We start from the raw sequence: 23,302 nt of genomic DNA on the forward strand, positions 1-23,302 counted from the left end.
TAATCAGGTAAACTGCTTGGCAGGTTGTGGCCGAGGAATTCACCATCATACCTGAGCGGGAAGTGGAGTATTTAATGGCGCGTTTGCTTGCTACAAGCACAGAGACAAAGGCTACCACCACCAAGGACAAGGATGAGCACATGAATGGCGCGAAGGAAGGCTTGGGAATTCCAAGGATCTCATAGACAGTTCAAAGCATTGACGTCACACAAGAACAAAGAGCAATTCTCGGATTCAGATTAATTTCTACGCGTCTGTTATAAATGGTAATGTGCAACAAGGCCCTTCATACATACATACAAACGGATTGCATTACTCTAAACCCCACTAAATACGGATATGAATAATTCAATCTGCATAAATTATGCAACTAATTAAAGTTACTCTGTTCATAAATTAAAATATGTGGAATTGAAATCAAATTTAAAACTTTATTTAGATGAATCAGCATCATTAAAGTACAATAAGATAAATGATGCTGTGCTATGTTATTCTTCCATTTCTGTGATGTTGTATATATAATATTTTGTTCAAATATTAAAGGAAAAATTCGGCTACGAAAATGGCAAAGTAGAAATTCGGCTAGGAAAAATGTGGAAAAAGGCAAAGGAAAAATTCGACTAGGAAAAAGGTGGAAAAAGGCAAAGTCAAAATTCGGCTAGGAAAAAGACAAGCGAATTTCGAGCCAAGGTCTCGATGGCCGAGTGTCAAATCATGCAACAGGTTTGCTGAGAGAGAGACAGATTTTATGGCGGACGAGACGCGAATACAAAACATAGGGGAAAATCGTAAAAGTGGATGATACTGCAGAGGCATAAAACAAATCTTTTTACCTCTGGGACTGACAGACAGGAGAGTAGATTCCTCCGAATCCAGAGAAGAATGAATAATGGTTTGGTTTCAGGTCTGTGCATAAGTAATTTTCATTTTGGTTTTAAGTCTCCTTCCTCCACACCTCCCAATCCATCTCCTTCCTTCTCAACCCATCCCCTTCCCTTTCCAATTCATCTTCTTCCCCATCCCCTCCCAATCCCTCTCCTTCCCTTCCCAATCTCTCCCTATTCCCATCCCAACCACTCCCCTTTCCTTCCCCTTCCCCTCCCAATCCTTCCCCTTCCCACCGCAATCCCTCCAAAACCCACCCCTTCTTCTTCCCCTCCCGCACCCCCACCTCACAACCCTCCATCCCCCTGACGTTCTTATTTTCTGGTTGAGGGAGAGAGCGAAACTTGACAGAGGCATAAACGCCATTTACCTTCCTCTTCGTTGCTTAGAAGTTCATTCAATTGAATGCATTATTTCAATTTGAAGTATTATTATTTTGATTAAATTATATAGTATTTTGATTATTTATGACCGTTGCAGGTTTTTAAGGTGCAAATTCTTTTATTCAGTTGCTATACATATTTTTGATTAAGTGTCAGCTTTTTTTCTAGAAACGATTACAAATATTGGAAATTCCTAGCGAAGCAATGACCACACCATCCAGGTCTCCAGTAATTAGACTATGAATGAATCTGCAGCTAATATCGGAAACATAAATTGTATCTGATTTTTAATCCCTTGGTCACTGCTTTATATATTTGATGAAAAATACATCTCGGCGCAAATATAAATTCACTTTGCTTACTGAGTGACTTTATCTGCATTATTCAGTAATTGATAAATTGAAGTTTTAGTGGTACGTGCATACATTTCAGCATTCCAAATCAAAACTGTTGCAAAGCCATAAATATGAATGGCATCTATATATAGATATTCGAAAATACAGCAAATACCAAAAGACAATTAATTTGCAACCAGCAAATGCAATTGGCAACAACAATTAAAAATGATTCGCTGGCAGAAAACCATAATGATTGTTGGCAACTTTACAAACTACATTTAGAGAGAAATATCACCACTAAAATACTTCGAAATGTAGAGTTGGTTGAAATTTCAATGTGAATGTGTTCTGGAAAATGAAAATATTATTTACTACATACGATTCATGTATCTGCGTGAACTACTATACATATTTTGAATGATATAGATATGCTTTACAAACGTACTTACTTTCGAGATAATAAAAAAATAACATAAACGTGCGCAAGAGGTATTTTTATGTATACCGAATACAAGGATTGTGGATTATAATTATACACGCACACTCGTGTATACTACATACATATATAAATTATATATATATATATATATATTATATATATATATATTATATATATATATATATATATATATATATATCATATATATTATAGTATATAGTATGTCTATACACACACACACACACACATATATATATATATATAAAGAGAGAGAGAGAGAGAGAGAGAGAGCGTTATTTAAACAGAGTTCTACAGAATAAATACAAGTTCGTGAACTTTGAGAAAGTCTTAAGCCTTTCTCTAAAGTAAATAAAATCATTACGATGGAAAACAACAACAACAACAAAAAGTGGAACAAATCACATCGCATTCCAATACAAAAGAGGCTGAGAAAATAAGTCCAAACAAACTACAAGAAAGTTCGAGGACGCTTGAAAATGGCACTGCAACTTCTCCTGAGGAGGTTCGAGACAAATCCCAAAAGAATCACAACAAATTCGGGAAGAATATTTCTCTTGCCAATCGAAAGCTGCCATAAGAATTCCCGCCGTTGCTCATCTATCTAGGACAAACTCTTCAGCAAGTAAAAAAATGCGCCGAAATATTTTCGTCGCAATCTAGTTTTCTGTAACAGCCCGCTACAAACGTATCAAGTCCACCGAAAACAGATTAATCTTTCTGTGTTCTCGGTATAATGCTGTATGAGTCGCGGCCCATGGAACTTTATCCACGGGCCGGTAGTGGCCTATCCCATGGCGTTGCCAGAAGCACGATTATGGTTAACTTTTACCATCAATAAATTTTAAATACTAATGAGGCCAGAGGCTGCACTTTGGTACGTTTGATGATTGGAGGGTGGATGGTCAACATACCGATTTGCAGCCTCTAGTCTCAGTAGTTTTTAAGATCTGAGGGCGAAGAGAAAAAGCGCGGACAGGAACAAACATAGCCATCTCAATAATTTTCTTTTACAGAAAACTGAAAAAGGGGAACAGGGACAAAAACAACAAACGAGACGAAGGTCGCAGCAAGAACAATACATTCAGCGACGAAAGTTTCGTAGATCTTACAAGCTGAAGTTTCGTCCGTGACTGGAATACGAGACCTGGACTAGTTTCTTAAGTCTTGATCTCGTCCCTCGACAGGACACTTTTGTACAGGAAGTCTACGGAACCATTACCAGAGGAGGAATCTTTCCTTGCTCTCACAATAAATTAACGTTTAGAAACTATAATAATGAAAGGTGAAAACTACGTTACAACATAAACACACACACACACAATATATATATATATATATATATATATATATATATATATATATATATATATATATATATATATATATATACATATATATATTCTCTCTCCCTCTTTCTTTCTCGATATATATATATATTTATATTTTTCATTAATAATAATTTTGGGGGAAAATTTGTGTAACATTCATGATATTAAATTGTATATGCTCCCGTGTTTTTTCAAAATATACTGTTTTCTGGAAGAATAACTGCGGGTATCCTTCAAGGTGTGGCTACCCTCAGGTGGCTCCTTCTTTCTAGTAGTGAAAATCGCCCCTTATTGCTTGCTAATCTTGTAGTGTCAGTTTGGATATTAAGCCTTCTTTTGACATGTTGTTCTCTGTAAAGTCAGTTTGCCTTCAGTAAAGGGTCCGAACAGGACCGAAAGTACTCGGCTATCTCGCTTTTTCATTTTTCTTTCGTGGCAAAAAATCTTTATTTATATATATAGTATATGTATGTATGTATGTATGTATGTATGTATGTATGTATGTATGTATGTATATAATCACATGCCCTTATGGGTGAATAGTGAACTACTGTCTTATCATTTGTGATACATTTTAATCAAATAATGCAATGGTTTGCATTACCAAAAAAAAAAAAAAAATACAGAGAACTGAAGGCTGCACACGTGTGTGTGTGTGAGAGAGAGAGAGAGAGAGAGAGAGAGAGAGAGAGAATACTTCAGCCATAAATCTTATCCGAGAGGAAGAATTGACAAACGAAAAACCACAGTCAATAAAATGCAGAGGCTGCATCCCAACCTGGCAATCAACACAGAAACACCGGCCATTCCAATAACTGCGATTGCATCTCTGGAATTGGAGGGAGGGAGTTATTTCCCCGATTCCAGGCACCACCGCTCGTCCATTCAGGTCTTCCTTCCTATCCACATCAAAAGAATCCCACTGAAAATCGAAGGCAAAGTAATCCGCCGAGCCAGTCGCGGGATTCTGCCTCAAACATCTGTCCTCACTCACTGCTACGATTTAGCTAAAAGCATTTGCCCATTACGGGGTTAGTGCCGTCAGTGCACCTCATGCGGCGCACTGTAGGTATTTACTTAAAGTTCTTTGCAGCGTGCCTTCGACCCCAAGCTGCAACCCCTTTCGTTCCATTTTACTGTGCCTCTTTTCATATTCACTTTCTTCCATCTTACTTTCCTCAAACCTCTCCTAACGATTGATTCATAGTGCAACTGCTTTGAGGTTCTCCTCCTGTTACACCTTTCATACCTTTTACTCTCAATTTCCGTTTCAGCGTTGAATGACCTCATAGGTCCCAGTGTTTGACCTTTGGCCTAAATTCTATATTCAGTTCAATTCAGATCAAAAGAATCATTTAGTAAAACGATTCTTTTGATGCCTTAAATTAATTTCTGGAATATATGCTATATCATAAGCCGATAAGAAAATTAGTCTTACTGATGATTTTTCCTTGTGATATATTTTTTATTATCAGACCATCACCTTATTTTCTCAGAAAAATAATCTTAATCTCTAGATGTATAAACGCTGTTCGTCAAATAATAAATAAATAAAATAAAAAAATGAATAACAAATATCCAAGTAAATCGCATAAATAAATACATTAGTCGATTAATCTGTTGTGATAAAAAAAATAAATCACTACGCACGTTAATAAAATGAACTTATTAAATTCAAAGGACTGCACTCAGAGAGAGAGAGAGAGAGAGGAGAGAGAGAGAGAGAGAGAGACTCGTACAGCCATTTGTAAACCAAACACATGTAGCGTCTTCCATCAACTGCAAATTACACACTACAGGAAAAAGTTTTATGAAGAGGTCATTAGTATGGTATCAAGAGACGCCTCATCAGGCTACAAATAGAAGCCCCACTCCCCCTCCCCGCCTCCCAACCCCCTCAACTATCGAAGCCGCCCCCACACCCCCTTTTACGTCTCCTCCAATGCCAGCTACGAAGTGGAGGAGGTGAAAGTTTCCCGAGACATGGAGGGAGGTAAACTAAACCGACTTTTCGAAGGTAGGCTATACATTTTTTACTTTTTCTTTCTTTTCTTTTTTTTATTTAAGAATTAAGAGAGGAATTAGTAAGTTTCTATGAAAGCCAAAGCACAAAAGCATTGAGCTTTCGTTTGGAACTAAACTCTCTCTTCGTTCGCTACGGGCTTGCTCTACAAGCAAGAACCCGTGCTGGCATAAGCCCAACAACAACAATCTCTTCTGACGAGAGGGTCATGAATGACCAATGTTATGCATTTACCAATACTATTACTACTGTTTCTGCTACGACTACAATGTATATTTCATGTGGTTTCGTTGAATGAAAGGAATTCGTTCTTTGGGTAATTTTGGGAAAAATACAAACTAAAAAGTCGATTTCATTCCTAGCATTTGATGACCAATACTCCAATAATGCTAATTGCAGGTCTTTTAAAACTAGTCGAATTCTTTCATCCTTGCCAAAGGTAGGTCTTTATTAAAACCAGTCCTGATTCTTTCATTCTCTGCAAAGTAGGTCTATAAAACCTAGTCTGATTCTTTCATTATTCTCTGCAAAGTAGGTCTATAAAACTAGTCTGATTCTTTCATCCTCTGCAAAGTAGGTCTATAAAACTAGTCTGATTCTTTCATTCTCTGCAAAGTAGGTCTATAAAACTAGTCTGATTCTTTGATCCTCCTTGCAAAGAGGTCTATAAAACTAGTCTGATTCTTTCATCCCTTTGCAAAGTAGGTTCTATAAAACAGTTCTGGTTCTTTCATCCTCTGCAAGTAGGTCTATAAAACTAGTCTGATTCTTTCATCCTTTGCAAAGTAGGTCTATAAAACTAGTTGATTCTTTCATCCTCTCAAAAGTAGGTCTAATAAACTAAGTCTGATTCTTTTCATCCTCCAGAAAGTAGGTCTATAAAACTAAGTTCTGATTCTTTCTTCCTCTGCAAAGTAGGTCTATAAAACTTAGTCTAATTCTCTCTCCTCTTGCAAAGTAAGGTATATAAAAATTAGTCTAATTCTTTCATCCTCTGCAAAGTAGGTCTATAAACTTAGTCCTAATTCTTTCAATCCTCTGCAAAGTAGTCTATAAAACTAGCTCTGATTCTTTCATCCTCTGCAAAGTAGGTCTATAACTAGTCTTATTCTTTCATCCTTGCAAAGTTAGATCGATAAAACTAGTTCTGATTCTTTCATCCTCTGCAAAGTAGGTCCTATAAAAACTAGTCTGATTCTTTCATCCTTGCAGTAGTCTGATAAAACTAGTCTGATTCTTTCCTCCTTTGCAAAGTAGGTCTATAAAACTAGTCTGATTCTTTCATCCTTTGCAAAGTAGATCTATAAAACTAGTCTGATTCTTTCATCCTCTGCAAAGTAGGTCTATAAAAAATAGTCTGATTCTTTCATCCTGCTAAGTAAAGTCTATAAAAACTAGGTCTGATTCTTTCCCTCCTTTGCAAAGTAGGTCTATAAAACTTAGTCTGATTCTTTATCCTTTTGCCAAAGTTAAAGATCTATAAAACTAGGTCTGATAAAATTTCATCCTCTGCCAAAGTAGGTCTAATAAAACTAGTATTGATTCTTTCATCCTCTGCAAAGTAGGTCTATAAAACTAAGTATGATTCTTTCATCCTCCAGAAAGTTAGGTCTATAAAACGAAGTCTGATTCTTTCATCCTCTGCAAAGTGTCTAAAAACCGTAGGATCTTTCATCCTTGCAAAGTAAGGTCTATAAAAACGAAGTCGGAGTCTTTCATCCTCCAGAAAGTAGGTCTATAAAACTAAGTCTGATTCTTTCATCCCCTCCAGAAAGTAGGTCTCTAAAAAACTAGTCTGACTTCTTCCTCCTTTACAAAGCACTACAGCAGGGCTGTAGAAAGGACTTTCCTTCGATCTTCAGTGGTGTCTGTTCTTTATGCAAACCATCATTACCATTTCAAAGCCTGATCTGCCTCTCAAGAGACGAGGCTCCCGGATGTTTGGTTCTGGTTTCCATAGAAACTGCAATGGGGCAGTCGCTGTAAAATGGGGAATTGCAATAAAATTTCGAATAGTGTGCATACACTAGTATTTTTTTTTTTAAGTTTTACAGACCCCAAAAGACCAAAATTTTTTAGGGACTGAATTCATTCACAAATGCTTGAAATAAACTTGCAAATAAATCAAATAAAAAAAAAAGTTATACCACACACACTTGTGCGAGTGGTGAATATGGGTTTACTATTTACAATATCATTAACAAAGTTTATCTGTATCTTAAGCCTATGCAAGAAAACACTTGCTGCTAATGCAATATATTTCCATTATTCAACATCCATAAAGACATTTTTAACACTCACTGCTAAGGCAATATACTTCCATTATTCTACATTCATAAAGACATTTTTAACACTCACTGCTAAGGCAATATATTTCCATTATTCAACATCTTTAAAGACATTTTTCATTTTTAACAACCACTGCTAATGCAATATATATATATATATATATATATATATATATATATATATATATATATATATATATATATATATATATATATATATATATATATATATATATATATATATATATATATATATATATATATATATATAATCGTATGTGTGTGTATCAGGCCAGCTATCTGCGTTATATTCCTTTATAATTTATGTATATAGGCATGTATGTATGTATGTATATATGTATGTCTATCAGGTTAGTATAAGTGGAGGTAAAAACAATAAAAGAAAACTTATCAAACAAAGACTTCTTTTGCGTCTTTGTAATCGCCTGAAAGAAAAACCATAATAGGAAAAGCCTAAATGAAACAAGAAAGATATTAAATATCTCTCGTTCTCCCTACTTGAAGACGCTCAGTAAACCGGAGAACAAAACATTAAGACACAAACAGTCTTCCTTAAACAAAGCCCCGTCTCTCTCTCTCTCTCTCTCATCAACTCCCGTCCCAAAGAATTCTGTAGAGTCGTTTCGTGGTTAATATTCGAGGTTCATTGTTTGCTCGGGGAGTAAGCCTACAAACTACTTCGCTGTTTTTGGGTGCGGGGTGTGGGGGGAGGTCTATGGAAGAGCCTAAAAATGTCTGAAAAAGGTGTTTGGCGTTAAGTTAAAGATACAGGAATTTTAGGATAGTTATGATTAGTTTATTAGAATTAAAACATAAAAAATAAATGATGTGCATGTTAATCAGTCCAGAAGAATATTTATTTAAAACTTAAACTTAATTGGTGAAACAAGGCTCTATTTGACCATAGAATTTAGCACGTTATAATTTACATTAAGTTAGGAATATAATGTTTACTACTTACGCGTGTAGGGAAAATCTTGCACACGTCCCGAGTAAGCTGGAAGTCGGATCACGCCTTGTTCTTTCTGTAGCTTCATCGTTTGAATAAAAACTTAATACATAAACTACTAAAATGTTTTAGCGGCAATAGTGCTTCAGTAGTTGTATTCATTTTCCTTTCGTTTCTGCTTTAGGAAGAAATTGATCAGAAACGTATCGATCATAGATAGCGGATGACGTTATAATTGGCAAAGCACACAGATGATAAACTGTGCAAGCAATATTTTTAAGTCCAGCTTTTCAATTCCTAGAACTATCTTGCTTAAAAAGATCTTTCCCTCTCTCTTCAATATCAGTTTTGCAAAACTCTCTGTCTCTCTCCCTCTCCTTCTCTCTCCCTCCCTTTCTCTCTCTCACCTACAAACAAACGAGAGAGAGAGAGAGAGAGAGAGAGAGAGAGAGAGAGAGAGAGGAGAGAGGAGAGACTTAATCTACAAATTATCTAATAGCCACTTTCTCTCGTGATTATTCCAATTGAATAACCAGAAGGAAGACATCTGCAAGAATAGATATAGATATCCGACTATTTGCCCACTTTGACAGAATTCTTCTATTAGAAGTATTCAAGGGACATAGCATACTTGACTTTAAGCAGAGCCGGTCTTCTAGATTACTCCAACAGAATAACCGGAAGGACGAAATCTGCATGAATAGACCGAGGCTAGAGGGCTGCAAATAGGTATGTTGCTCATCTACCCTCCAGTCATCCAGCATACCAAATCGCAGCCCTCTAACCTCAGTAGTTTTTATTTCTATTTAAGAGAAATAATTCCAACATGATTTCCTTGTAAACTGTTCCCCCCGTCCAGATCTGATCATGCAAGACGATGTTCCAACCACGATACAGTATTCCACTTTAATATTAAACTAAGCTATTCATTCATAAGAATTTTATCCAACCGTCATTCATATTCATATCAGCGACCATTGAATACAGCTGTTAAAGGAATTACGACTAAACTCCCCTAACTTAATTAAAGAATGGACTCAATCATGACTTCGATATGAGAGATCCCGACTTTGCTATACCAGACAATTTAAACTTCCATTTGTGGATATTGAAAGCAAATCCATAAAGGCTTTCAAGTCCGACTCCATAGCGCATTTGGTGTTTTTATGTTGCATGGAACCAGTGGTCATTCAGCAACGGGACCAACGGCTTTATACGTGACTTCCGAACCACGTCGAGAGTGAACCTCTGTCACCAGAAAACACATCTCTAACCCCTCAGTGGAATGCCCAGAATCAAACTAGCGGCCACCGAGGTGGTGGCAGGCCAAAACCATACCGATCACACCACTGAGGTGCTCGCATCTGGTGTTGAAGGTTGATTAGGTAGGTTTGTCACCCGCGCAGAGTGCGTGCGTATCACTCTGGCGGGCGTATCATATATATATATATATATATATATCTATATATATATATATATATATATATATATATATATATATATATATATATATACGCACAAATTGCATCGCCCCAATTTAAGATCCGAACCTACATGGAATAGGAGAGGCAATTACACAGAGATAATCCATCCTGCAATTTGGAGAGACCAAATGGACCCACTTTCGCAATCTGCAAAGCTTTCAGTATATCCGAAATCCGAAAATCATTTAGTATTGGACTTTCTGTGATACTCGCTTGTTAGTCAGTGGGGCTCTCAAAGCAGGCCAAATGGAAAACCAAAATAACTTGGTATTATTCTTATATTATTATTATTATTATTGATTATTATTATTATTATTATTATTATTATTATTATTTTATTATTATTATTATCTGAGAGCTTGGAAAAATCCCAATTTGTAACAGAATAACTCGAAAGTGGTGAGGAAGAAGGGATATATATATATATAATATATATATATATATATAAATATATATATATATTATATATATATATATATATATATAATTTCTTCTCCCTCCGCTTTCAAAGAAGCAGGTATATATAAATCACAAATACATTATTTTCTCAAAAATGAAAAAAAAATTAAAGTGAATTCGATAAATAAAATCAAACAGTGAACGATACCTTCCATGAATATCAGACGAAGCTGAGGGCATAAACGTAACATCTTAGGAACCTGCTATGACTTATAGAATGGGTCACAATGAGGACCAAGAAGGTAAAAAAAAAGTCAATCAAATTGTAACTGAATTTCATTCTAAAATAAACAACAGGCATTTCCTTTACGTAAAGCTTTCCATCAGTTAATTTATTTACTTATTTATTTTATAATAACTAAGACAGATCGCTTTATCTATTACTATGGGGAATATTTATTTTCTTCTCTGAACTTCCTACAAGAGCTTTCGTTGCATTTTCGTCTTGTTGATAAAAATAAACGAGAAATATAAGATAAGAACAATGATATAATACAAACCAAAGTTGGAGAAAGACTGAAAATCTCTCTCTCTCTCTCTCTCTCTCTCTCTCTCTCTCTCTCTCTCTCTCTCTCTCTCCAAATTATTTAAGAGGCAACAGTGTGTCCTTCGCTTTATGTCCGTCACAAAACCTTCCGCTAAGTACTCTTAAAACGCTCTTTTTAGGATTCCGACAGTACCAGACGGACGGAGGAATGGGAATTCCTTGCGTAATAGGAGAGGAATCGCTGAATTCAAACCTGATTGTTTTTACCTTTACTGATGGATGCAGAGGCAGTCGTAACTCTCCAAATGGTTCCAGTCGCATTTGTAATCCTGAGACGATTTTTTGTTTTGTTTTTAAGCTTTGATGATGCTGGGTAGAAAAATATCGTTATAGGACATATATTCACTATGAGAGAGAATTTCAATAGGCCTGTAGCTTACTCCCCGAGTAATAAAATACTTTTCATACGAAAAAAAAAAACAGTAATACCATAACTACTTTTGAAGCCGAGGAATAAGCACATGATTAAAAAATACTATACTGCTTTCAAAAGATGGACAGATAATAACCGAATGCTATTTGCTACTTAATTAATGGAACGAAATGACAACACAACCCCATATTAAGCCAAAGCCTCTTTTCCCTACTAAGAGGTTCTACCGATCAAGAGGCAATTAAAAGGCTGAGTCTGAAAGTAACCGATCCTTATTCCAGCCAATCAGGGGTCTGATTTATCAGCGTCATTCCCAGACATCCAAACCATTATGCTTTTTTTTTATTGCCTCAGATTCTTTTTTATTCCAGCGAGAAATTTTAGGCGTTCAACATTTTTCCACCAAACAGTAATTAAGAGGGTAATCTAATGTTTCCCTCAACAGGTAGATTTTCCAAAAATACAACTAATCTGTTTGCAAACATAATTTGATATTGGAATTTTACTTCACTATCGAGAAAATGGGATTGCAAATAGATTTGAATTGAATATCTGTAGAATGTAGGCCAAAGGCCAAGCTCTGGGACAAATGAGATCATTCAACGCTGAAACGGAAATTGACTGTCAAAAGGTTTGAAAGGTGTAACAGTAGGAAAACCTCAAAGCAGTTGCACTATGAATCAATTGTTAGGAGAGGGCTGGAGAAAGTGAGATGGAAGAAAGAGAATATGAAAGGAGCTACAGTAAAAGGAACGAAAGGGGTTGCAGCTAGGGGTCGAAGGCACGTTGCAAAGAACCTTGAGTAGTGCCTAAGGTGCATTGAAGGGGATGACGAATAGATGGTAAAAACATGCGATACAGCTATAGTAGATTCACATCACCGGTGCATCTCTGTTGATAAGCCAATCACGGGGCTGGAAACTCTTAGTCTCTCGAGAGAGTTCACATAGGCAGTATGTATGTTCCACCTCTCCTGAGGGATACGTCTTTCTAAAACATCCCTCAGGAGAGGTGGAACATACAACCTGCCTATATGAACTCTTTCGAGAGACTGAGAGTTTCCAGCCCCGTGATTGGTTTATCAACAGGCAATCAGGAGCGTCGTAAGGGACTGGCCTAGACATCAAATGCACGGCTGATGTGAATCTACTATAGCATGACAGGATGACTCAGAAATGGCAAAAATATGAAGTGAACTGGGACTCGTCATGTTCCTCGTTGTTTCCTTCAAAAAAGGGAAAACTGTGGGGTGCTGACTGATCATTAGTTATTTGTCGTTCTGAAGCACAAAAGGGAAAATGAAGGGGAAACCTTCCGCAGGTAATAACTTTTCTGAACGAAGTCCTTTCTTTCCGTTGCTTTCTTTTCAGGTTCTTTCTATTCAGAATTTTCTTGCCAAAATCTTCATTTTAGTCTCCAGAAGTCATGAATGAGAAGTATATTTATATTTCTGATGAAAGACGCCACAAGAATTCTTGAAGCAGAAACGTTTTTTTCATCTTTCAATTCGAAATGTAACTTGGGCGGGGGGTATTGCTTAAGCGATACTTAGAATATTTATAGTGGAGACTTTTCATCTTTTTTCTCTGCTGACTGTCCAAGTTCTTTTAGAAGCTAATAAGCATATGTTATTCAAGGCCTGGATGAGGATGGTAACTATTTTTTGTACAATATTCTTGGGGTTTTTCTTTTGAATTCATTTGTATCTTAGGGCTGCTGATAACCGGAGGTTCCCTTCTATAAAATTTTCATTTCACTTACTTGGTGAAGAAAAAGATTCCATTTTAACATTTTTAGATATAAATATGCATAGACACGGTAACAGATTTAAATTTTCGTTGAATCTATATGCTATTTTCATATGTGGCTTGCAATTTAAACTTCATTTCCAAGTGGATTATATTTTATTTTCCACTTGACATCTTTCAAGTGGGTTTATTTCTCCAGAGCGACTTTATATGAAGACAAAATTAAGTGGATATATCTTAAACTCTAATCGGCGTATCTTAATAATTTATTTACTTGTTTATTTGTGAGAATCTGAGTGGATGATAGCATTACATTTATCTATAGACAAAATACACGATGTAGAAAAACGAAAAGTGGAAACGATGGTTAGGGCAGAAGAAGAAGAGTATTTGCAATTGCAAAGGAATCGCAGGAACTATCCGGAAAATGATGAATAATAAAAATAGAGAAAAACTAATAGACGGCATGAACGGTTTCCTCCATTCAAAATGTTTTCGGAAGAAGAAATATACCCCGGGCTCATTCTAACGCTGTAATCAAGTTGAATTTTTTTCTTTAACACTAAAAGCTCGTACCATTCTGACCAAAATATTACAAGGAAAAATGGTTACGAAAACCGCTGAAATTATTAACGAACTCGTCCGTATAAATGCTCTTTCTTATCTGAAAAACAAAATGAAACCCAGATCCTTTAGCAGGGTCCAAACAACGATATCAATCATCCTACTCTATTACTGTTTGTGAGAATGCAGCTCGTAGATTATGTCAACATTATTTAGGAAAACGTATAGCCACTTGGGGACGGCTATTGCGACTAAAAGAGACAAAGATGGGCAGGTTTTAATGAGGTTACATTCATACAGGGAATGTAGACTGTTAAGAAAACCCCATAACTTAATTTGTTCTTATCATGGGTTAATGTGTACAAATTCATATGGCATAAGCCATATGAACGTTCCCATTAACATACTCAGCCAGAGTGTAAGGACCATAATATAATTCCAAAGAACAATTTAAAAAAAATAAAAAAATAAGGTCACAAAAGATAAATATAATCCATAAACTTTACAAAATGTAAAACGCCAAGAGGTTATGGCGAAATCCAACAAAATCATCAACATTTATTTCAGTATAAAAATTTGTTATACTGAGATGCCGCAAAAAATCATAATTAGAAAGAATAAAATAAAAAAGAACTTTCTTAACTTAGCATCCCCAAATATCGAAGAAATAGCTCACAATGACCTCCCATAAAGGAAAGATCTCACAACCAAACTCTGCAAAAAAAAAAAAAAAAAAAAATGAATAAAAAGAATTGAAACTGACTCCTCGCAGTCACAAAATTATAAGTTTGTGGTCATCAAAACTCAGTTCAATGACCTCCAAACGCCCCATCCCGAATCAATGGAGGCAAGACAAGATGCCGAGAGGAGTTCCGGATGAGGCAATTAAGAATTTCTTTTCTCATATTGTTGAAAGAAGAGACGCCCTCATGCATATTAAGTGCTCGCGTACCTCAGCTGATGAATGGCTTTCGCGTAAGTTGCCAGATATTTGTTTTTTATGTCTCTCAACAGAAAGATACTTGGCTCTGGAAAGTAAAGTGGGAGATATTATCAAGTATGACAATGTGAGGGGAACGTATCTGATTGCCATGGCTAATAGCTGAGAGAGAGAGAGAGAGAGAGAGAGAGAGAGAGAGAGAGAGAGAGAGAGAGTTAAAATTACACATGGTAGAGGATAGAATATAAATAAACATTTAAACTGAGAGAAAGAGATAGAGAGAGAGAGAGGGAGTTAAATTACACATGGTGGAGGATAGGATATAGATAAGTATCTAAACTGAAAGAGAGAGAGAGAGAGAAGAGAGAGAGAGAGAAGAGAGAGAGGAGAGAGAGAGAAGAAGAGAGAGAGTTAAAAACAATTACACGATAGAGAACAGGATAATATAAATAAATATTAAAATGAACGATGTAACAAAAGAAACATTTTAGAAGGAAATAAACCCAAAAAATTGAACAAAGGATATACTGAGCATATATTAAAGGATGTTTAATCAAATCCCGTAGAGGGGTGTGTGTACTGCCGTCAGTGCAAGTCATGTGGTGCACGGTAGGCATTACTTGAGGTACTTTGCAGCGTCCCTTCGGCCCCAGGCTGCAACCCCTTTCGATCTTAGTACTGTGCCTCTCTTTCTTTCACCTTCCTCTCCACCCTTTTTAACAATTGATTCATAGCGCAACTGCTTTGAGGTTTTCCTCCTGTTACGCCTTACAAACCTTTTACTGTCAATTTCCGTTTCAGCGCTGAATGGCCTCATAGGTCCAAGTACTTGGCGTTCGGCCTAAATTCTATATTCAGTGAATTCTCACAAAGATCACAAATGAATAAAACTGCATTGCAACAAAAGAACATAAAAACGCTTTAACAATATAACCCTGAAGCCAAAACTCGAGAAAGGAAAATAGCAAACTAACCACATCTCCAGTCCACTGAAATAACCACAAACAAGCTGAACGCGGCCGAATTATTCGCTCCCCCTCACCCTCCCCCGCTCCCCGATATACAACTGATCCGGCGGATGGAACTGGAAGCGCGTTCATGAATTCATTAGACAGAACGAGGAAACGCGGCCAGAACATTCGCAAATTTGTCAGGTAAATCAAATGGAATATATTTCTTTAATTTATTTTCTTTACGCAAACACCAAGTTATTTAGTTTTTAAGCCGCTTGTTAATCCGGTTCTCGGTGTTTAAGTTAAGAAAAAAATATGAAAAACAAGTGAGACACTCTTTCCCTTTCGCCAGAATAAATCACAAAAAAGGCCATCTCAATAGGAAAAAAAAACATCACGCACGGCGCTTCAAAACAAACAAGTAAAAAGGCGCCAAAGTTACTTAGACACAATCGAGTTTTCTGCACAGCTTATAATGCTGTATGAAATTCTCAGCCAAGGCCCATGAAACTCAGTCGCGGCCCATGAAACTTTCAGTCACAGCCCGGTGGTGGCTCATGTTGTTGGCACCCATTGCCAGACGCACGTTCATGGCTAACTTTAACCTTGCACAAAATAAACACTAGTGAGGCTAGAGGGCTGCAATTTGGCATGCTTGATGATTGGAAAGTGGATGATCAGCGTACCAATTTGCAGCCCTCTAGCCTCACTAATTTGTAAGCCCTGAGGGTGGGCAGGAAAAGAAAAAGAAAACTTAAAAGAGAAAGAAAATCGGAAACCAATAACTCTCCTGATCACAGATGATTTCCCCTTAACATCAACACCTTTTGTTTTTGTTTTGTTTTTTTGTTTTTCCTGACCCTTGACAGAGCGCCTCATTCCATGATAAATGGAAGACCGACTCCAGAAACAAATTATAGATCCTGGCCTGACCAGCAGCGATCCATCAGGCGGAAGACAATCTCCGGAAAGACGAGAGATTCTTAATTGAAAAACGATCAGTTATGCGGAAGAAGAAGAAGAAGAAAAAGGAGAAGAAGAAGAAGAAAATCTCACACTCATCTATTGCCGTCTCTCATAACCTAAGAAAAGTCTCAAAGGGACGAGGTGGGAGAAAATGCTTTCGAAATGGTTTTGAAAACAGATAAATTTTGCTGTGGAAGAATTAATATTAATATAAATATATTATATACTATATATATATATATATATATATATATATATATATATATATATAAATTGAGTAATTAATTAATGGTCTCTCTTGATGTTCAAACGAACTGAAAGCAAATAATGAAAAAACAATTCTTCCAGAGTATCAACATGAAATTCTTATGCCAGTTAAGATGGGTCACAACGTGACCTGGGAAAATGAATGAGTTATCTAAATGATGATCTCCTCCTGATTTAAAATGTTTAAACGAACTGAAAGCAATTTATATATATATATATATATATATATATATATATATATATATATATATATATATATATATATATATATATAGTGCTTTCAGTTCGTTTAAACATTTAAAATCCGGGGACATCATTAATTAATCATTTGAACATCAAGAGATACCATTAATTAATTACTCAATTTCCATGTCATTAATCGCATAAGAATTTCATGTTAATTCACTTTCATGATTTCATTTTCATAGACCTTTAATAAAACTTTGTCTTCCCCAGTCTCAATGCAACCCACTAAGTTTCCCTCAGTCTCAATGCAACCCACTGTTATTCATTTTAGTATTACAATATTATAAAGCTTTTTTTTTCATTTCTCTTATAGTCTTGGAAATCATAATGTATAAGTAGTGGAACACGGAGGAGAGGAAGATCTAAGACCAGGTAGAGAGATTGCATTAGAGATGTGAGGGAGAAGGGAGTACGGGAGGAAATGACACAGGACAGAGGTAGATGGAAAAGAATCATTAAAAACGGCGACCCGAATGGTGATAAAGCTGGGAAGAAGAAGAAGTCTCTTTATCCATCAGCTGAATTCGCAACCTATCGTCATTCATTTGAGCATCTACATTATTGTAACACTTCAAGTATAAAAGGCCCATTAAAACACTCTGGTCTAAAGCTAAGGACTGTATTTCGGTGGACTAACTTTCACCCTTATCAAGCAGTAAATGACAGGAGTTACATTAGCGAAATATATATCGTACCGCTTTTTCAATTCCTTTACAGTCTTGGCATTCATCAAAAATAAGTTGGCTAAAGCATCTCTACCTAGCCGAAATTCGCAAGTACTCAGAAGTTTTCCTTGCTTTTCTAAGCCACAGAAATCAAAATATATCAAGTCTGGATTGTGTCGCATATAACCCCTCAGGGAGGAGAGAATTCTGATTTGCCTCAGTAAGAATGTTTGCTGGTCCTCGGGGAAATCACCGTCAAGGTTTGTCGAATAACAGTAAGCCGTAGCAGGGAATGTATTTGGTTCAAAGCAACCAACCCCACCCCCATCCCAGCCCCCCCACTTCTCTCTCTCTCTCTCTCTCTCTCTCTCTCTCTCTCTCTCTCTCTCTCTCTCACGAATAACGCATGTATGAAGTGTCTTGGATGTCAACACTCCGTCATGAAAGCGATGTATGGATGCTGTATGCAAATAAGAAAAAAGCTGAAGGTTAATGTTAAAATGAACTGTTGGTGTACTATGAGGCATAAACAGAACAGACAGTGTGTAGATACACTTAAGCGCCATTACAATTAAAATTGGTTTATTGATTAAAGCTACTAAAACTGGCGTCGCTGCACTTAAAATTAGGACAGGTTGCAAGGATGGACTAGAGTGTTTGAAGATGGTTCCGTCATGTAGTAAGAATGATTCATATTTCTTACACTCACGATTCAGAGAAATCGTTGTACGGAAGTGGCACTAACAACTGCCTTGCTTTTTTATGTACGGTCAAAAGAAGGAAGAGCTTTAAGGTGAAAATGTAATACAGTGTAACATACATGAAAGAGGAGGTTTTAGCAGCATTGAAAACATAACCTCAACAAGAGGATTCGCTGGAAGGGAGACATACCAGAATGGAATTAGCTTCCAGAGAGTAATAAAAAGGGGATTCAATTGACTCCTTCCATGGGCCAGTGTAATCATCATCCCTCCCTAATGCTCAGAGCAATCTACCCCATCCAAAGGATTTTTTCAATCAGCCGATATCTGTTAATTAAATCTCAAAAAATGAGGACAAAGGTTATTACTGAACAGTGGTCAGTTACACATATACTCTGTCTCATTTACTAATTGATAATACTCTATTTCATTCACTATTTTATAATACTCTATTTCATTTACTAATTTATAATACTCTATTTCATTTACTATCTTATAAATTATATATTTGATATATTTCATTTTTTGTAGTATAACTCGTCTTAGAGCTGACTACTAAATTCATAACATTTATGAAAAACCTTAAAAGGAATGGAAAAAAAAACAGGAAATGGAATGGAGGAAATAACAACAATTAGAGTAATATAGCCTAACTCGGCAGACCAAAGGAACTGGAACATGTAAAAATAGATAGAATTATCATTTCTATTATTCAGAAGATAAACCCTATTCGTATGGAACAAGCCCAATAAAGGGGCCCCTGACTTGAAGAAATGCAAGTCTCCAAACAATATGGTGATTATTCGAAAGAAGTAAAGTGGAGAACAATAAGCTCGCTCTAGATGACGCCACACGAGATGACAAAAATCATTGATTATTACACCGTCCGTGAGGTAGACAGGCTTCAAAAACACTGACCAAACAGGACCCATTGTCAACGATCTTGTTAGGTCGGCAAAGACATGGCAACCTCAGTACTTAGATTGTGTCATAAATCATTAAGATGGCTTATGGGCAACACTTAGCAATACACAGAAATACACACACACACACACAAACACGACATGAGTGTAGCAATAACCGTTGTGTTGTATTTCCTCTGCAGCCATCCACTGAAATGTTGGATGTTGAATAAAGAATATACACCGGTATCAATAAATACCAGCACATTACACAAATGCCGCAAATGTTTGTAAATTATTCATTTTTACGGGAGACTGGATAATTAACAAAATCAGAATTAGCGAAGAACAGGATACTTAAATCAAGATAAGGTCATATAAGGCTGATTTTATAATGTTTGTTTTAATGTATCTGTTGGTTTACTGTACTGAACATCTCACCAGCGCCTTCCGTCCAGACGAATAACATTAAAACAAATCTGAAAGTTTTGGTTTTCCGACTACAAACGCTTAAAAAAAAATAAAATAAATTTTTATTAGACTGTACATCAATTCGTAGGGTGCTTATGAATACTTAGACCTTATGAAAGCAAATAAAAATCTGAAAGTTCTGGTTTTACAACCAAAAACGTTTAAAAAAAATACAATATATTTTTAACAGACTGCACATCAATCCATCAATCCGTATGGTGCTTGTGAATAGACCTTATAAAAGAAAAAAATATGGTTTAAAAAATCTAAAAGTTCTGGTTTAATGATTACAAATGCATAAAAGAGAATATTATTTATTTTTTATTTGGGGGAGGGGATTCAACAACTCGTGAAAAAGACTTTATATAAAAATAATAATAATAAATAAATAAATAAATAAAGAAAAAGATATTAAAAAAATCTGTGAGTTCTTAGAAACATTTTTTCTCGGATTAAATTGCCCAACACTTCGTATGGTGCTTGTGAATAGGCCATATACTACAACCAAAAGAGCGAGTGACGGACGAAGCCTTTTCTAAATAAGCGAAGTGTGTACAGTCGAGTCCGATAAGGGATGACTTTCGAGTGCAAAAGACGGAAAGTACTAATCTCCACTCTTATGGCCAAAAGGTGTTACATCGCTGCAGTTCTGTTCCATTCACTGCTTAAATTTCTCCTACATCGTAGAGCGGGATCATTAAGGTCATACCCAATACCAACTCATTACATCTGCACTTCTTCAATAACAGTTCCCAATTGAATGGGTTTCACAGACTTCGACAACTATAATATCTTACACTACAGTCATTCAAGTCTCTCTCTCTTTCTCTCTCTCTCTCTCTCGGGGTCATTACGGTTATACCCAAAACGACTTAAACATCAACGAGCTCTCTCTCTTTCTCTCTCTCCTCTCGGGATCATTACGGTTATACCCAAAACAAATTATAGAGCTAACCGCTCTCTTGGATTTTTCGTAATTGAATAGTTTTCAGATTTCGACAACTGTTCAATTAGACTTAAGTAGAGTATATATATATATATATATATATATATATATATATATATATATATTATATATATAATATGTATATATATATATATATATCTATATATAATATATACATATATATATATATATATATATATATATATATATATATATATATATACCTACGCTCTCTCTTTGATTTTTCCTGACTGAATAGTTTTCAGATTTCGACAACTATAATATAGTGCACTATAGTCACTTAACTCTCTCTCTCTCTCTCTCTCTCTCTTTAGAAACAGCTTTACGACGACTAAATGTTATTTTTTAAAATTAATTTACATCCATAATTGACATAATAAAATCAATTGTCCTCCCTTCTTCATTAGCAACATGAGAGAACTCTGTGATTTCCGTCATAAAAACCTTTAAAAAATAGGAGAAAAAAAATAAGTCACTCAAAATTTTATATATTCTTTAATGGAATTACCGGGGATTTTTATCTCTTGGAAATGTGGTTATTTCACCGTACTAGAATGACAAAAAAATTAGAGATATTTCTTTCACGATAAAGCAATAGAAATTTGCTTTTTATATATATTTTATCGAATGTGTACAAAAAAGACGTATTTCGGTAAATAATGGATGGCAACTAGAGCTGAAGAGATACAAGACATCCCACTGTGGGACTTCTTCATACAAGATATGTGACACATGGAATAAACAGCCGCCAGAAGTTGTAACAGCAACAGCATAGAGGAGTTTAAAAGACAGCTAGACAAAATCGTTAGGACACTGTGAATGAACAATAAAAACCATGCTCCAAGCTTTAAGTGAGCACACAATGTCTCCTCGGATGGACTAATAAGTCTTTGAGACATCCTAATCCTTGTAACTCCTTGTAACTTTGTGAATGAAACCCACAGCTCAACCCTCCTTTTTTATCCGGTCTTCGGACACTAATGAGTGGTGGGGCCTCAAAAACAAATTATTACGTACAAATTTCATCTGCGTTCAACTCCTGTATGGGTACACAAATGTTCAAGCGAAGATGCAGTGCATTAATACCCTAATGCTATTCTCCTGCATTTCAATACATTTTAACCTGTTAATTTATTTATTTATTTTTAATCAGTAAGATCTCTTCTTTCTGTATTTCCCTTTACCTTCTCTTACTTCCCAATGAGCACCATATTCTTGGAAGTTTGAATTTCAAGTCAAAGTCCCCTTTAGTGGGCTTGTTCCATATGAACAGGGCTCATCTTCTGAATAATAATAATAATAATAATAATAATAATAATAATAATAATAATAATAAAAGGCATGGTCCCAAGATCCCTGAAAAGGAACCTAGAAAAACTAGATGCCGAAGTAGCACCAGGACTCATGCAGAAGAGTGTGCTCCTAGAAACAGCACACAGTGAAAAAAGTGATGGACTCCTAAGGAGGCAGGATGCAACCCGGAATCCACACTATAAAAACCACCAGGTCGAATAGGATGACTGTGATAGAAAAAAAAAAAGTAATAATAATAGTAAACCCATGAAGAGATATTTCAAGCAAAAGATATTCTTCTCTTGCCGTTTTTTCACCTCCGGAGGACGAATATCCTTTTGGGGAATCCGCATACCTGTCTGTCCGCCCCGGGTGGGAGCGGGGTAGGTAGGGAATCGAGAGGGTAGGGGAGACATGACAGGCAGCGTCGGTTCCAGCGCGCGTAGCGTGCGCCATCAAGCTCGTTCTTTTATATATAAAAAAAACATTACAACTGCAAAATTACTTACATAAAAGTTATTGCCACCTCTTTTGATGGGTTTATACGCCAACGCACTTAACATAACGTGTGCGTCGTAACTCTGCCGCTCAAACAACATGAAGTCAGTGAAACAGGCTAATGAGAGAGAGAGAGAGAGAGAGAGAGAGAGAGAGAGAGAGAGAGAGAGAGAGAGAGAGAGAGGTAATTACCGGTGCCATAAAATGAAACTGTTTCGCAAATAAACATTCGGGAAGACATCTCCTTATTTTTTTTTATCTCCATCACAACTCCACGATCATTCTCTAATTCGGAGCCGAAATAAACATTGAGCAAGCAAAGGACAATACGTGACTGGGATTTCATTACAAAGGAATCGTACTTTTGCGCCGACAGCTTTCATGACCGTTGTAACTCGTCTCATATAGGAGTTAGAGATACATTACTGACTATTTCTCATACGGTAGTTATAGATACATTACTGACTATTTCTCATACGGTAGTTATAGATACATTTATGGCTCTCATATAGGAGTTATACATTACGACTATTTTTATACGGTATTATAGATACATTTATGGCTATTTCTCATTTATGGGAGT

This window comes from Macrobrachium nipponense, chromosome 19 (assembly GCF_015104395.2).
Source record: "Macrobrachium nipponense isolate FS-2020 chromosome 19, ASM1510439v2, whole genome shotgun sequence".
NCBI lineage: Eukaryota > Metazoa > Arthropoda > Malacostraca > Decapoda > Palaemonidae > Macrobrachium > Macrobrachium nipponense.